This window comes from Zingiber officinale, chromosome 4A (assembly GCF_018446385.1).
Source record: "Zingiber officinale cultivar Zhangliang chromosome 4A, Zo_v1.1, whole genome shotgun sequence".
NCBI lineage: Eukaryota > Viridiplantae > Streptophyta > Magnoliopsida > Zingiberales > Zingiberaceae > Zingiber > Zingiber officinale.
In genome coordinates, this window is record NC_055992.1 from 153,135,481 (window position 1) to 153,145,243 (window position 9,763).

Genomic DNA, 9,763 nt, shown 5'->3' on the forward strand with positions numbered 1-9,763 from the left:
TGAAAATTGGCGATTAATCCTCTCGGGTGATGCGTCCGCTCGGGGGGCTTTCCCCTTTCTGTCATCTCGTCTAGGCATCTCATCCGAAGAAGATCCTCTATCTCTATGAGCTGGTACGGCTTCAGGGGTGCGGAACAGGGCTCGATGAAATGCAACGGTGGCCGGTGGTGCTTCCGCTCGACCACCGGACGCTGATGTTGCTTGCTGCTCCGGGCGCTCGGCTGTGGCTTTCTGTTTTTGCTCCACGAGCTTGGCGGCCCTTATCTCGATCAGAGCGTCGAGTTCCTCGTTCGAAAGCGTCACCGTGTGTTGTCGTCCAGCCTCGTCCATTGCTTCCGATCGGATGCAGGAGCGTTCCCACAGACGACGCCAAATTGATCCTGTCCGAACGCTGACTCAACGGACGCTGGGCACGTGGCGCTCTTCTAATCGATGACGTGGGCCTCCGGCTGATCGTACGAAGCTCCGGCGGACCTGCACAAAGTCGGGCTGGGAAGGGGTTCCCGGCGGCGACCCTCCGACGCTCAAGTCAGGCAAGCAGATGGTGGAAAAAATAGCTCTCAAAGGCCTTGAATGCGTACCTCCGGCGAAGTCTGCGGCTCTTTATATAGAGCGGTGAAAGAGCCTCTACACGCCCTCCGAGGCGCGTACATGTCCGCAGCCCATACCTCGGTATGTATTTGTCAGAAAGCTTATCTGACGTCATACTGCAACAGTCCCGTCGCGCCTTTGATGGGACAACAGGACACCCCGTTGTCAGACTAGGAGTATGGCTTAGCCATATGACTTGACGGCTGTCAGAAGATGTTCTTGTTCTAGTTTACCCACTGCCGGCTGGGACGTACGTCCGGCCGGCTGGACGGAGACCGTCGTCCGGACGGCCTTCATCCCCTGCGTCAGCCGGGCGGCACGCCCCTCACGTCTCGCCTGTCGCTGGCGTTGAAATGCTGGGGAGACTTCTGGGCGAGTGCCTTCCGCTCGGCTCTTAGACACTGTTTCATTGAGCGTCGGAACCCCGATCCCTGTCAGGGCGCCTTTTACTAGCAGATGTTTACTGGCAGACCGATCGGCTTGCCCTTTTCTCATGAGTCCGATCGGCTCACCCTTCTTCGACGGACCACCTGGCTTTTTGACCTCCACGTGGCATTGACCCCTCGTTAGGGGGTCCCGGGCTCTTACCACCGGATCAAATATCATTTTTTTTAAGAAATCAATTTCAAAATAATTTTAAAAATCATTTTAAAATTAATTTCAAAATCCTTGAAAAATTATTTAAAAATCATTTTAAACTTAATTTCAAAATCATTAAAAATTATTTTAAAAATCATTTTAAAATTAATTTCAAAATCTTTGAAAAATTATTTTAAAATTAATTTCAAATCTTTGAAAAATTATTTTAAAAATCATTTTCAATTAATTTCAAAAATCTTTGAAAAATTATTTTAGAAATCATTTTAAAATTAATTTCAAAATCTTTGAAAAATTATATTAAAAATCATTTTAAAATTAATTTCAAAATATTTAAAAAATTATTTAAAAATCCTTTTAAAATTAATTTCAAAATCTTTGAAAAATTATTTTAAAAATCATTTTAAAATTAATTTCAAAATCTTTGAAAAATTATTTAAAAATCATTTTAAACTTAATTTCAAAATCTTTGAAAAATTATTTTAAAAATCATTTTAAACTTAATTTCAAAATATTTGAAAAATTATTTTAAAAATCATTTTAAAATTAATTTCAAAATCTTTGAAAAATTATTTAAAAATCATTTTAAACTTAATTTCAAAATCTTTGAAAAATTATTTAAAAATCATTTTTAAACTTAATTTCAAAATCTTTGAAAAATTATTTTTAAAATCATTTTAAAAATTAATTTCAAAATCTTTGAAAAATTATTTAAAAAACATTTTAAAATTAATTTCAAAATATTTGAAAAATTATTTAAAAATCATTTTAAACTTAATTTCAAAATATTTGAAAAATTATTTTAAAATCATTTTAAAAATTAATTTCAAAATCTTTGAAAAATTATTTTAAAAATCATTTTAAAAATTAATTTCAAAATCTTTGAAAAATTATTTTAAAAATCATTTTAAACTTAATTTCAAAATATTAATTAATTTAAAGGGGTTTAAAAAATCTTTAATTCTCAAATCATATTATGATTGCAAATGTTAACTCCAATTAATTTTTAATATATTGTCAAAAGTTTAATACTTACTCATTTGGAACTTAAATTTTCAATATTTTCAATTATTAAAATTAATTCCGTCTCACACTCACTCATAAGCTGAACATGCTTAATAATCTAGAATGGGTGAGATGGAATTAGGATAATATAAAGTTATCTTTAAAGCTCTTTTTATGCTTGTACTCTAGGACCCTAAGGATTTAATTTGTCATTAATTAAGGGGGAGTAAGCGGATTCAAGCTAATTATCGAATAACTCTTGAAAAGCTTTCCAAATTTAGCTAAGTTTTTTTAATTTATTCAAACTAAAGCTTTTCAAATTTAATTAAATATCTTTCGAAAAACTTTTAAAATTTAGCTTAGTAGTTTTCTAAATGGTTTTTCAAAACTATCTCAAATTTGACTATATTTTTCTTATCCCCTATCAAACTCCCTCCTTTTCAAACTAAGGATTTAACTAAGTATTCCTTTTTAGAAAAATTTCTTGTTCTAAATTTAAAAAGTTAACTAACTTCCAAGAAGTTTTTTTTAATTAAGCTAAATATTTTTCTAAGTGTTTTGATATCACAAAATTAGCTAAGTTATTTTTCAAGGTCAAAATAATTTCATCTTAGCTAATTTTAAAAGAAAAAGGTATACTTTCAAAATATATGACTTCACTTAGCTAAAAATATTACGAGCAACTTCTAAAAGCTAAGTGTTTATCGAAGTATCTTTAGAGCCCTATATTATTTTTTTTTTCTACTTGGTATCTAAGTGTTTACTTAACCCTCTCTTCTGAAAAGTTCAATTTTTACAAAAACAAAACTAAGGCCTATATAAACTACTATCTTGTTTATTTTGATATATGGCAAAGGGGGAGAGTATAAGAAAATTCAAAGAATTAATGAAAATTTTCAAATTTTAAAAGGTGAGCTTTTATTAAGGGGGAGTCTTTATACTTAAGTTTCTCACTAAGGGGGAGCTCTGCACTTAATTTAAGCTCTTCACTTAATTATCATTATGCTTGTATTTTCATGCTTAGATTTTTTGTGGCATTATTTTCTTAACTTTGAATTTTTGTTGCCATAATCAAAAAGGGGGAGATTGTTGGTGCGGGAAGCATCCGACGATCGAACCTAAGTTTTGATAATGGCAAAGGGATTCAAAGTTAAGATTCTTTGTTATCTAACATGTTAAATGAGTGTTTCAGGAAAGTCCTAACTGCGGTTAGGCAGGTGAAAACCCTAGGGGGTGGTAACCCTAGGTGGAGAAAAGTCCTAGCTGCAGTTAGGCAAAGGGAAAAATCCTAGGGGGCGGTAACCCTAGGTCATAGGGGGTGGTAACCCTATGCGGAAAGTCTTGGCAGGTCGATGGCTTCAGGCAAAAGTCCTAGGGGGTGGTAACCCTAGGTGGAAAGTCCTGGTGTCGCGAACCAGGTGAAAGACTGGACTAGCCGGGAAGCGGATGTCCAGCAGAAAGTCCGGAAGCATCGAATGCTGAGCAAAAGTCCAGTCGATCTGGAGGATCGGACTGGCAACAAGTAAATCTCCTGAGTGGAGTAGGTGAGGACGCGTTCCCCGTAGAGGGAACAGTAGGCGTCGGGTCGACGGAAATCCGAAGTCAGACCCGGATAGTCTGATGACTATCGATAATATTTTGTTACCTTATTTATGACTTTATGTGCTAACTTTGTGTTACAGGATATTGTTTGGGACTAACATGTCTTGCAGGTACAAAATAATGAAGTCTTCCCTTGGATGAACAGTGTCCGAGGCGCCTCCATGGAGCTTGGAGGCACCTCGGGTGCAAAGCTGGAGCTGGTTACGAAGCACCTTGGGAGGCGCCTTGAAGGAGTCATAAGGCGCCTTGGAAGGCGCCTTGAATGGGGCATAAGGCACCTTGAGCAGATGAACTTCAACCAATTCAAGCTTGATCCACGCGAGTGACTCGGCAGTATGGAGGCGCCTTCGGAGGCTTCCAAGGCGCCTTGAACACCCTTTATAAGGGGGTTTTGAGCAGCACCTCAAAACATCTTATTACAAGTGATTCTCCTGCCACGTGCTGCTCCAAAAGATGTTTCGAAGTGCTGCTACTCGTGCCCGACGACCCAGTGCTCCGAAATCTCATTTTCCGTCGTCAGTATAGATTTATTTAACGCACTTATTGTAATACTTAGTTTGTAATAATCGTGCTTATAGTTGTTGCCCATCGAAAATGATAAAGGATCACGGGCCTTCGAGTGGGAGTCACCTTAGGCTCCGAACGAAGTAAAATCCTTCGTGTCTGTGTCTCTTAATTTCATTTCTGCTGCTTTAATTTCTGAACGAGTTTTTACGATTCCGATAATCGAACACAATAGTCGCGAGCGCTATTCACCCCTCCCCCCTCTAGCGCATCTCGATCCAACAAATGTTTCTTAATAATTCATGTCATACTTCTAAGAATAACCTTTAGCAACAAGATGAGCTTTGTTTCGTTCGATAGATCCATCAGATTTAGTTTTGATCTTACATACCCAACGAGAACCAATAGTATATTTTCCTGGTGGTAATGGAACCAAATCTCATGTATGACTCTGATGCAAAGCAGTTAGTTCCTCAACCATAGCACTCTTCCAAAGTGGATTACAAACAACTTCTCTATAGGATTCAGACTCAGAAAAACAATGAATAGATGTAACAAATGAAGCAAAAGAACGAGAATAATAAGAGTAACCAAAATCTTATAGTTTAGTAGACTTAGGAACAGAGTGGATTGACCATGGTGGAGAGAAGGATCATCCGCAACCTCAGGAGATAATTGGATAATGGCAGAAGGAGAAACATGTGGAGCAAATATCTTGGGAACCAAAGTACCAGATTCAGTTGAACTACTAGTAGGATTTGTGGGTGAATCTTCCTCAGTATCGGTATTGAAATGATCAATGCAAAGCATATCTGACTTTGTCATATTATGCGAACTAGCTGGAATAGAAAAGAATGGAATATGCTCAAGAAACACAACATGATGAGAGACATATAATTTTTGACTAACGGGATCAAAGCAACGATGTCCTTTTTGACTAACGTCATATCCAGAAAAACACAAAGAGTAGACTGAGATGCTAATTTATTACGCTCTGCATGTGGACGAAGGACAAAGCAAGTACAACAAAAAATACGCAAAGAGGAATAGACAGGAGCATACCCATACAATTTTTCAAATGGTGACAAACTTGAATTATGTAAGGTTGAAATTCTATTAATGACATGAGCAGCAGTAAGGATTGCTTCCCCCCAAAAGGCACTAGGAACACTGGTAGACAATAAAAAATGAACGGGTTGTTTCAACAAGATGTCTATGTTTCCGTTCAGCCACGTCATTTTTTCAGGAGTATCTGTATACGAGGTTTGATGAAAATTGATTCGAAGTGTTTTCACCCCCCAAATCACAACAAAAACACTTTATGACACTAGAATATTGAGTTTTCACAAGAGCTCTAAAGTTATTAAAAATTATAAGATAATCAGACCTGTGTTTCATAAGATAGACCCAAGAGTAACAACTGCAATCATAAATAAATGAAACATAATACTTTGAACCCCCCCCTTTTGTAGGCATAGGAGAGGGTCTCCACACATCATAATGGATAAGATTAAATGGAGCAGAAGAAAAATGAAGACTTTTAAAAAATGGTAAGGCAGAAAATTTGGCCAGTTTGCAACCACTACAATCAGAAATATCAGAACTTTTTAAAGGTCCTAACGTTTCTGTAGAGGCTAAAAATTGCAAACGAGGTGCTGAAATATGACCTAAGTGAGAGTGATACAAATAAAAATCAGAAGATGAACGACTCAGATAAAAAGATGATAAATCCACACTCGAAGCTACTGTTGGTGCAGTGAGCACCAGATGATCGAACCTGAGTTTTGATTATGACAAAGGGCTCAAAGTTAAGCTATAGTGTTATCTAACAAGGTTCATGGAGATTGCAGGAAAGTCCTAAGTGATACTTGGGCAAAAGTCCTAGCTGCGGCTAGGCAGGTGAAAACCCTAGGAGGTGGTAACCCTAGGTCCTAGGGGGAGGTAACCTTAGGTGGAGGAAAACCCTAAGGGGTGTCAACCTTAGGTCCTAGGGGGAGATAACCCTAGGTGGAGGAAAAATCCTAGGGGGTGGTAACCCTAGGTCCTAGGGAGTGGTAACCCTAGGCGGAAAGTCCAGTCGGTCTGGAGGACCGGACTGGCATCAGGTAAATCTCCTGAGTGGAGTAGGTGAGGATGCGTTCCCCATAGAGGGAACAGTAGGCGTCGGGTCGACCTAGGGTTTCCGGTCGGAAACCCGAAGTCAGACCCGGACAGTCCGAAGGCTGTCAATTCATTTGGTTACATATTATCCATCTTGCTCTAACTCTGTTTTGCAGGAGACTAACCTTTTTGTGCAGAGTTGGAAGTGACCGGGATCGATCGACCGAACCTTGGGATCAGTCGACCGAACCCACAAGCCAGCAGATCAGATCTCCAGAGGTTGGACCGGGCTCGACCAGGGGATCGGTCGACCGGACCTCATAATTGGTCGACCGAACCTGGGATAGGTGTCGACTGGATCAAGCCGAGGTGAGCAGGTCAGAGGAGACTGATCGGTCGACCGGACCCTGGGATCGGTCGACCGAACCCAAGGATAGAGTTTGACCAGATCGAAGCGGAGCGACAGATCGACGGATCAGATGTGGTGGAGATCATTTGATCGGTCGACCGAACATGAGGATCGGTCGACCGATCCACTTCGGGTCAAAGCTGATCCCGAAGCTTGGGGATCTAGATCAGACTTTGTAGAGCTATAAAAGGAGGCCTCGAGGTGCAGCTCAGATCATCAATCTTGAACAGAAGTTCTGTGCTCTTGTGTGCTCCGTACGCTTCAACAACGCCCTGCTGCTATAACGAACTGAAACTCCATAGCTCTTCTATTTTCTTGTTCGTTGGTATAACTTTCTTATTTGTACTTAACTGTAATTGCTTCTAGCTTGTAATAATTCTGGATTTATAGTTGTTGCCCACGTAAAGCGATCAAGGATCGCGGGCCTTCGAGTAGGAGTCGAGCTAGACTCCGAACGAAGTAAATTGACTGTGTCTTCTGTTTGTGCTATTACTTTCCGCTGCATTTAATCGAACGATTTACGAATTCGAATTGTGAAAGCCACGAGCGCTATTCACCCCCCTCTAGCGCTTTCGATCCAACAATTGGTATCAGAGCGGGGTCATTTTGAATCGGTGCAACCGTCATTCAAAATAATTTTTCGTGGTAATTTCAAATTTTTCGGAGTCAATTAGAATTTAGCCTTATAGCTATATTCTAATTCTTTTCTCGAATCAGTTTTTACTCGAGGTTGGTACAACACTACTCGAGTTCGTGTTCTATTTTTTTTCTCTTCCAGCACTACTAATCCAGGACCAAGTCCTGGAATTTTCTTGTTGTTTATTTTTCTTCATAGTTAATCTGAAATGACCCTTCAAGAAGGCTACAGTACAACCCGTCCCCCGCTATTCACCGGAGACGACTTCGGGTACTGAAAGGGTCGGATGGAAGCATATCTCCAGACTCATTTTGAAGTCTAGATGATCGTCAAAACCAGACTCCAACTACCAACTAATAGCGTCGACAAGCCACTACCATACGAGGACTGGGACGCATCTCTGATTAAGAAGGTGGAAGCTAATGTCAAGGCGACCTGTACCCTCCAGTGTGGCCTATCAAAAGAAGAACTCAACCACGTCGGCCCCTTCAACAGTGCCAAGGAGTTGTGGGAGAAGCTCATTGAACTTCACGAAGGAACATCCGACACCAAAGTAAGTAAAAGAGACCTAATCTTCAATAAATTATTTAATATCAAACTGCAGGAAGGTGAGACAGCTGCCCAACTCCACGCCCGGATTCAAGATCTGCTCAACGGTCTTCATGCAATTGGACAAAAGGTAGATAACCGGGACATCATAAGGTACTCTTTGAATGCCTTTCCGAGGAACACCTTGTGGGCATCCATGGTAGATGCCTACAAGGTTTCTACGGACCTATCTACCATTAAGTTAGATGAACTTTTTGCAGAATTCAAACTTCATGAACAGACTAATGCACGCCCGACCGAGAAAGGGTTGGCTTTGGTTGCAGGAACAGGGAGAATGCGCGAATCAAAGACAAAGCGCAGAACCGAACTAGAGTCAGAAGAAGAACCAGATTCGGAAGATGACAACGAGCTTACAACCGAAATAGTCAACCTGGTAAAGAAACTCTGCAAAAAAAAAGGGCTTCAACAAAAAGGATGTCAGAAAGGCCATCCAGTCCAAAGAAGCCCAACCAAGCTCAAAGGTCAAATTCGAAGTGACCTACTATGGGTGCAATCAGAAGGGGCACATCAAGGCAAACTGGCCAAACCAAAAGGATCCAAAGAAACCAAAAAGGAAGAAGGCCTTGAAAGCAACCTGGGACGAGTCTTCTTCCGAGGAATCCGACAACGAAGAACTCGAGCAGACGAATTTTCTCGCATTGACAGCCCGGGACTACACCAACGAATCCGGAAGTGAGGACGAATCGGAAGCCGAGTCCGAGAGAAGCCACGGATCCACATCCGTTTCCGAAGGGCCAAACCCCTCTGTAAGTAAAAATCGTTTATATAGCTTAATTAATTATTTAATGCATAAAGTAGCTAAGTCCAAAATTCGAATCAAGTCGCTTCTGAAAGAGGTAACACTTCTTAAAGAAACGATTAATAACGAATCCTTGACTGATCCAGTTCAGACTGGAACCTCTACTCAAGTTCAAAAACTTGAGGAAGAGAATTCAAACCTAAAAAGTCAAGTCAAGGATTTGAAGACAACCTTAGAACAATTTTCCTTGGGGTCCAAGAATCTTGACTTGATTCTTGGAACACAAAGGGTAATCTACAATCGAACTGGACTAGGATACAAATCGAAAAAGAAGTATAAGTCATATTTATCCCTCATACAAAGAACAAATAGAAAAATGGTCTAAGCATGGGTTGCCAAGTCCAACCTGATCAATCAAGTTGGACTCGGACAATATTGAGTTCCTAAGGATCAAATACATTACCTCGATAGACCATATCGAGGCTATGATCTAGGGGGAGCTAGAAGAAAAATGATTAAAATAAAACTAAATTCAAATTAAATTTAAAATTCAAAATTCAATTAAAAATTTGAAATTAAGTTTAAAATTCAAAATTCAATTAAAAAAATTGAAATGAAATTAAAATTCAAAATTCAAAATTCAAAATTAAATTAAAAATTCAAAATTAAATTAAAAATTGAAACTTAAATCAAAATTCAATTCAATTTAAATCAAATAAAAATTTAGAAAGAGGATCCAGAATAGCTGGCACCCCTAACTAAACTACCTGACTGGGTAACTGAACTTAATCTACCTGAAATGGGTAAACAAGAGTAGACTACCCGGCAGGGTAATTAAGGTTAGAAAAAATGGGCTAGATTTAACTTGACCCACGGTACTGGTGAATTTTTTGGATGATAGTACGTTAGGGAAACTTGGGCATCACATGTCTAGGAAGATATGGCTTCGACCTGGTGCATTTGGCCAAGT